Genomic DNA, 7,770 nt, shown 5'->3' with positions numbered 1-7,770 from the left:
TCTGACTGAATATACCAGTGCGTTTCTGGATGAGCGAGGAGGATTTTTCTTGACTCCCTCCTGAACAACATGTGGTGATGTAGGGATTGTTTGATGTTTTTTTGTCTTTCTGAGCCCAAGACTCAACTAATCTCTGATTCTCCATCTGTGATCTTGGAGAGTCTTTGTCCACTCAAACGTTCCTCCTCGCTAATTCATCCCAAAGGTGTTCTATCGGGTTGAGGTCAGGGCTCTGTGCAGACCAGTCAAGTTCCTCCACACCAAACTCGCTCATCCATGTCTTTATGGACCTTGCTTTGTCCACTGGCGAGCAGTCATGTTGGAACAGGAAGGGGCCATCCCCAAACTAATCCCACAAAGTTGGGAGCATGAAATTGTGAAAAAATGTATTGGTATACTGAAGCATTAAGAGTTAATTTCACTGGAACTAAGGGGCCACACCCAACCGCTGAAAAACAACCCTACACCATAACCCCCCATCCCCCCTCCAGCAAACATTACACTTGGCACAATGCAGTCAGACAAGAACTGTTCTCCTGGCAACTGCCAAACCCAGACTTGTCCATCGGATTGCCAGACAGAGAAGCGTGATTTGTGGCTGAGTTGCTGTTGTTCCTAATTGCTTCCACTTTGTTATAACACCACTAACAGTTGACCATGGATTATTTAGTAGTGAGGAAATTTCACGAATGGACTTATTGCACAGGTGGCACTCTATCCCGGTACCATGCTTGAATTCACTGAGCTCATGCGCGCGACCAATCTTTCACAAATGTTTGTAGAAGCGTCTGCATGCCTAGTGCTTGAGTTTACACACCTGTTACCATGGAAGTGATTGGAACACCTGAATTCAATGATTTGGTGGAGGGTCTCAATACTTTTGCCAATATAGTGTAGACAACTTTAGAGATATTTCACTCAAAAAAATCTAGGGGTGATAATTGTGGAGAATTGTTTTGGAGAAAAGCATTTATTTCTTAATGACATTTGTCCCTCATTTTAAAATATTTTACTTAAAGGGTTACTTCAGCGATTAGCATATGGCTTTGTATCAGTAGAAACCCTGGAGTATATTCAAATTATTGTGCTTTTCCCCCTCATATCTCCCTGAGACAAGAGATTTATGCATTTTATTTCTGGAAAAATTCCTCCTATGATGCAAATTGACGATTTTTGCATCATAGGAGGAATGTTTGCCCAAAGGCTAAAGACTACAGCCAGCAGAGGGAGCCATTTCCGCATGTTTTGAATCCGCGCATGGGGGATGGAGAGATAACACTCAGCTTGCAGAGAGAGCTCAGCTGGCAGCTACAGGCACTCATTTAAACGGAGCTATGGTGAGCAATGCAAGTCTTTTAACTTCTCAAATTAATTTCTATGAAAGTTAAGCTTGTAAAGGCATGAACTGAAACGCGCCAGACTGAACTCGCGTTGTGAATGTATGCCGCGAGTGTAGTCACGATTACCTCAGCTCTCATCACTCCTGCAGGTGCTGTGAGACTCGCGCGGTGACTCACTCATTATATTGAACAGACACGTTCAGTTTTTAATTGTAGTGTCTCCTCTAACTGAGTCACTGTAATCAAGTTGGTGGCTTTGGGAATGGCACAGGGCAGCGAAGCATTCTGGGAATGTAGTCTTTCATCCCCATGGGACAAAAATACATTTTCTGTCTTTTCTCAGTCTAGAAGACACCACATTCAAAAAGAATTTCACATTTCTACTGCATTGATGACCCAGTTTAAATACAGATTCATCTTCCCAGCGCTGAAGTACCCCTTTAAGTGAACGTTTTTTTGCTAATTGTTTGAATGAAAGATTTAACGGATAAACAGTGCAGATTTATTTTTACAACCATCTTTAGTATTTATTTATTTATATGTCTTTATATGAGTATATGTCATGGTATGGATTGTAGACCAACAGGCTTCTGCATACTGAATCATTGTAGTGAAATTGTGTCTTCTAGTGGTCATTTTTGGAAGTAGCAACTTTACCAAGCCTAACAGATGATCCCTTATTCCTTTAGTTACCTGTGGCCAAATGAGCTCTGAATGCCTGAAAGTGGTTTAAAGTGTAATTCTTCAACTCCTATAGTGTCTCTATTGTCTTCACTGATGTCCTAATGAGAGACACAACAGAGACCTGCACAGCTGGAGCCTGCATCTCAATACAGAGTGAATGAAGCATGTCAGCCAGATGAGGACACTCTCAGCTGATTCATCCGCTCTCCTTCTGCTGCATTAGATCTCAGGTCACCGATCCCTTCAAACGAGTGCCGTTAATCACACAAAATTAGTTTTTTATGGGGATTTGAACATAACATGCTTGCTTTCTTTGCATTGGGCTTCCTATTCAAACACTATGAGGGGCTTTTTCATTGTTTTAAGCAAAAGATTTTATTTAAAAAAAAATGTTTAAATCAGTCAAAAACTATTAATCCATAATCCACACTTTTACCCATGTTCTAGTTTAAGTCTGGGGTCGATAACTCTTCCACTTCGAAGTGAATTGAAAAGTCTCCAGGAAAACCAGGTGTGGGTTGAAAACATGTGGAAATAGCTCCCTCTGCTGGCTGTAGTCTTTAGCCTCTGGCCAAAAATTCCAAAGATGACGCAAATTGAGGAATTTTTCCAGAAATAAAATGCATAAATCTCTTGTCTCATGGGAACATGAGGGGGGAAGCACAATCATTTTAGCCTTAAGAGCCAGACCCACATGATCAAGATGTTTGGTCTGGAAACTCACCATAGACAGGGCTCAATCCGAGGGGCGGGATAAACGGTAGTCTTTCAAACTCCCTCTGTACGCGATAGGATAGCGCTACAACCAACCAGAGCAACGAAGGTGAAACAGAGCTCGCTGACAGATTAAACATTCGCCGTATCCGGTCAGCAAAACTCAGAACACATCTTCCCCTTTTAAGAATGACTTCAGTGCCGTTCTTTGTTCTTTTCTCAGAGAAAAGCTTAAGGGGGGGGGGGGGGGGGGGGGGGTGAAACACTACTCAGTTTCAGTCAATCTCATGTCGATCTTGAGTACCTATAGAGTAGTATTGCATCCTTCATATCTCCGAAAAGTCTTTAGTTTTATTATATTTATAAAAGAAATATGGGCTGTACCGAGTCTTTCCGGAAAAAAACGAGTGCCTGGAGACGTATCGTGTGGGCGGAGCTAAAGAATGACGAATGCTCAAAGCGGTGACGTCCTCAAGCGTGGAGAAGCCCATCGCTATCTCAGCTAATACAGATAATGATCCAGAATCAAATCTGAGGCTGAAATAAATTTAACAGGAGAAACAGCAACAGCAGGACGTCCGTCTCTGTGGTATGTACTGTATTTAGTAGCCTGTCAACATTTGTGTCTTTACTCGCAGTTTATGAGGACATGATTCGGTTTATGGACTATTGTATGCGACTAGACCTTAGAGGTAGCAAGCAAAAAGGTTTTGCACGTCAGACTAGTGTAACGTTATACAGAGAACAGCAAGTTTCCGTTCCGCATTTGAATGACGAAGCACGCGATCGTGTCGTTTACTGATGTTTACTCACGTGACGATAGCCAACAGCACAGACATTTGAAGCAGTTTTACTCACCGGCTGCTTCCATCGCTGGGACCGCTCCGTCAAAAACACACTTCTTTGGTATGATTTGGTAAAGTCCTGTGACAGCAGTGGCATGTAAATCCACTTTGAGACGCGACTGAAACGATGTTGTGAAGCTTCCCGTCATTTCTGCATTCAAATTGGTTCAAATGCAGCGCTGCCTTCCCGGAATGCTGTGCTGAAGCGTTGAAGTCGCTCGACGTCACCCATAGGAATAAAGTGGAGCGCGGCGCGGCATAAGTGTTCACGGACGACTGGATCTGCACCTGAGAGCAGTCTTTACGGGCGTGCATTTCCTCTCTCTCGCTCTAGTTACGCGCGCGCGAACCCTACCGGGAGAAGAGCCCGTACGGCCCATACAAGGACCTTCCGCTCTATTAACGTCAAGCCGACCCATACTTGAAAAAACTCTCCGAAACTTGTGAGAAACCGGAAGGAGTATTTTTAACACAGAAATACTCCATCAAACGTCCAACATTAGTTTTTGAAACTTTGTCTATGTTTAGGATGGGAATCCAAGTCTTTAACAGTGTAAAAAGCTCAGTATGCATGAAACAGCATTTCACCCCCCCCCCCCCCCCCCCCCCCCTAACTCCAAGTCTTCCAGAGTCGCGGTCAAAGCTGATTCGAAAGACCGCTGTTCGCCAGTTTTTTGTGTTTACTAAGCCCCTTTCCCGGAACATTGGCGGGTCGCCTTCTGTGTGAAAGCAACCACGTCCTGGAATTGATTACCGAATTGAACCCGGGTCGGCGACCTAGTAACATTGCGGGGTTCGATCCGGGACGAGCGCTGTGTGAACAAAAGCCAAAACTAATGCCGCAACGTGTATGTAGTTATCTTGCGACTCCTAGAGCTTATTTTTTCAATAATACAACCCTGCAGTGCAAGAAGTGTTTTAAACGCAGAAAGTGTTCGTGTAGCGGACCCCGTCTGAATGATGGCCAGACTTTACTGATGTTTCATGGAGTTTATTGAAACCGTTTATCTCCATGAAACATCAGTAAAGTCTGGTAAGATCATTCGGACAGGGTCTGCTGCAGTAAGAGCTTCACTTTCGCTGGTTCTGATCCCCGCTGCATTTGGTTGGTGGCAACGGGACGATCGTTAACGGATTGCAGCACGTTGAATCAGCGTGATGGTCTACAGAGCTGAAACGCCATAAACGTGAGTTCACTATGGAATTTGATACTGAAGATCAAGAATCTGCAAACCTGCTTCAGATAGAAGGTGTAAAGGATGGAAAAGGATCAGTTAAGAGTAAAGATACATCTGAACTTTTGTGTCATGAACAAGACAGAGCAGAACTCCCTCAACGTTCAGAACGTTCACATATTCCTACGGAGAAAATGCTTGCTTACCAGAAAGATGAGTACTGTAAGAAAGAAAAGAAGTTAAGCACTTTGTATGAACAATGGAAATTAGATGCTCGTAAAGCAAGACATGATTTGAAGTCAGACATATCTGATAAGCAGCTTGCTGAAATTGCTGACTCGCTGGAAGATAAAAAGAACTATATTACGAAAATCTTCAGTGAAATAAGGGAACATATCACACCCACTGCTGATTTAAGGCGTAAAATTGATGTATGCGAAGCTGTGACCAATGACATTGTCAAAATTGTGCTGGAAAGGCTATCAACAGTAGATGGCGACTTTGATGCAGAACAGGAAAGAAGTCGTCTTCATGAACTTTTAGCTCATAGCTACGCTCGCTCCATATGTGGTTCCAGTGCTTCACAAGCAAGCGTGGGCAGCTGTTCTGTATCTTCTTGTACAGCAAGCAAACGAGCAGATGCTGTAGCAGAGCTGGCTGCGAAAGAGGCTGAATACAAGATGATGCAAACAGAAAGACGACAAAAGGAAAAAGTAAGAACAATGGAAGAGCGGCTCAGAAAAGAGCTAGAAACACAAAGATTTGAATTAGAACGGCTGCAGATAGAGAAGGATGTAGAGGTTGCTCGGGCCCGAGTAAAATCATACGATGAAGGAATAAAGCAAGAAACAAAGAGTCAGTCAATACAGAATGAACATGAAAGTCAGAGAAACGAAATCTCTTCTACGACACCTCAGCAACACGATGTTGTCCAGTTAGCACCTCTCAGCGAAGTGTATCACCTTGCTCAAGCAGTTCAGGACAGCATTGCCATCAACAGGTAACCCATTCCTGAGCCTACAGTGTTCAATGGAGACGCCATTCAGTTTGTGGACTGGAAAGCTTCATTTATGTCACTTATAGATAGAAAGGGTATCTCAGCAGAGGAAAAACTCTATTATTTGAAAAAGTATGTGAGTGGCTCAGCACACAAATATCTTGAAGGCACCTTTTATCGAAAGGATGAAGAAGCGTACAAAGATGCTTGGAACAAGCTTAACCAAAGATATGGCCAGCCCTTCGTCATTCAGAGAGCATTCCGGGAAAAGCTGTCAAAGTGGCCGAGAATACAGTCCAAAGATGCAGAAGGTCTGAGGACATTTTCAGACTTCTTAAATGCCTGCCTGCAAGCCATACCTCATGTTAAAGGCTTGGAAATATTAAACGACTGTGAGGAGAACCAAAAGCTGGTACAGAAACTTCCTGACTGGGCAGCCTCCAGGTGGAACCGCCAGGTCACAACATATGGACAGAAAGGAATTTCCTAGCTTTCAAGAATTTGTAAAGTTCATGTCAACAGAAGCAGAAATAGTGTGTAATCCTATCACTTCTTTACATGCTCTTCATTCACATGAACCACCTCAGGAGAGAAGGATCTCAAAAGAAACCAAAAGAAACAAGGCAACTGTCTTCAAAACTCAAACAACCGTAAACAGTGATAAACCAACAGTAAACCGACAGTTAAGAGTGTCATGCACGTGTCAAGATGCCAATCATCCACTTTGCAAGTGCCCAAGATTCATGGAGAAGTCTCTGAAAGACAGAAGGTCCTATGTCAAAGACAATAAATTCTGTTATGGGTGCATGAAACTAGGTCACTTTGCTAAGGAATGTCGCCGTCACCACACATGTGATGTATGCAAATTGAGACATCCAACATGTCTTCATGATTACAACTATGATGGAAACAGAATACTACCAACGGTAAGCTATGAACGTGCACATGAGAGTGAAGTAACGGATGCCATGTCACTTAATATCACAAGCGAAGGTCATTCAATCATTACATCTATGATTGTACCTGTTTGGGTGTCATCTGTGAAAAATCCATCCAATGAACAGCTTGTCTATGCTTCGCTGGACACTCAGAGTGGCACGACTTTCATTGATGAAGAAATGAGTAAGGTACTGCAAGTGGACACTCAACCAATAAAGCTCAAACTTACCACCATGATGGGAGACAATATGATTATTAAAAGTAAAAGAGTATCTGATCTTCGTGTGAGAGGGTACAATTCCTCAGTACATATCAATCTTCCTCCAGTATACACCAAGGAGTGTATTCCAGTCAATCGTGATCACATACCAACACAGGAAACGGCAAAGAATTGGAGTCATTTGAAGGTAATCACAGATGAAATGTCACCTCTTCTCAGCTGCGAAGTTGGCTTACTGATCGGCTACAACTGCCCCAGAGTGCTAGCTCCCAGGCAAGTCATACTAGGTAAAGAGGATGAACCATATGTTATTCTAACTGACTTAGGATGGAGTATCGTGGGCTGCTCCACACCAGGCTTCAAAGACTCAACAGCAGTCAGTCTTTGTCACAGAATAGTCACAAAGGAGATACCAGCTTTTACACCTGTGGATGTTATTCGGGTACTTGAGTCGGACTTTAAGGATATCACATCAGGTGACAAGACCATCTCTCAAGAGGATATCATGTTCCTAGACAAACTCAAAGAAGGCATAAAGAAAGATGCTCAAGGACATTATGAAATGCCTCTTCCGTTCAAACAACGGCCATACTTGCCTGACAACAGAGAGCTTGCCAAGGTCAGACTTCTTCATTTGAACAAGAAGTCTGTAGAAACGAGAAATACAAGACGGACTACATTACTTACATGAATGACATCATTGAGAGAGGTGATGTAGAAACAGTGAATGATGCTGGAATCCAAAAAAGCCAGACAAACTACGGGTTGTTTTCGATTGTTCTGCGAAATTCAAAGGCACAAGTCTCAATGAACATTTGTTAACAGGACCAGACATGATAAACAATCTCACCGGAGT

This window comes from Pseudorasbora parva, chromosome 2, assembly GCF_024679245.1.
Source record: "Pseudorasbora parva isolate DD20220531a chromosome 2, ASM2467924v1, whole genome shotgun sequence".
NCBI classification, from domain to species: Eukaryota; Metazoa; Chordata; class Actinopteri; order Cypriniformes; family Gobionidae; genus Pseudorasbora; species Pseudorasbora parva.
Note: the sequence above shows the minus strand (reverse complement) of the source record.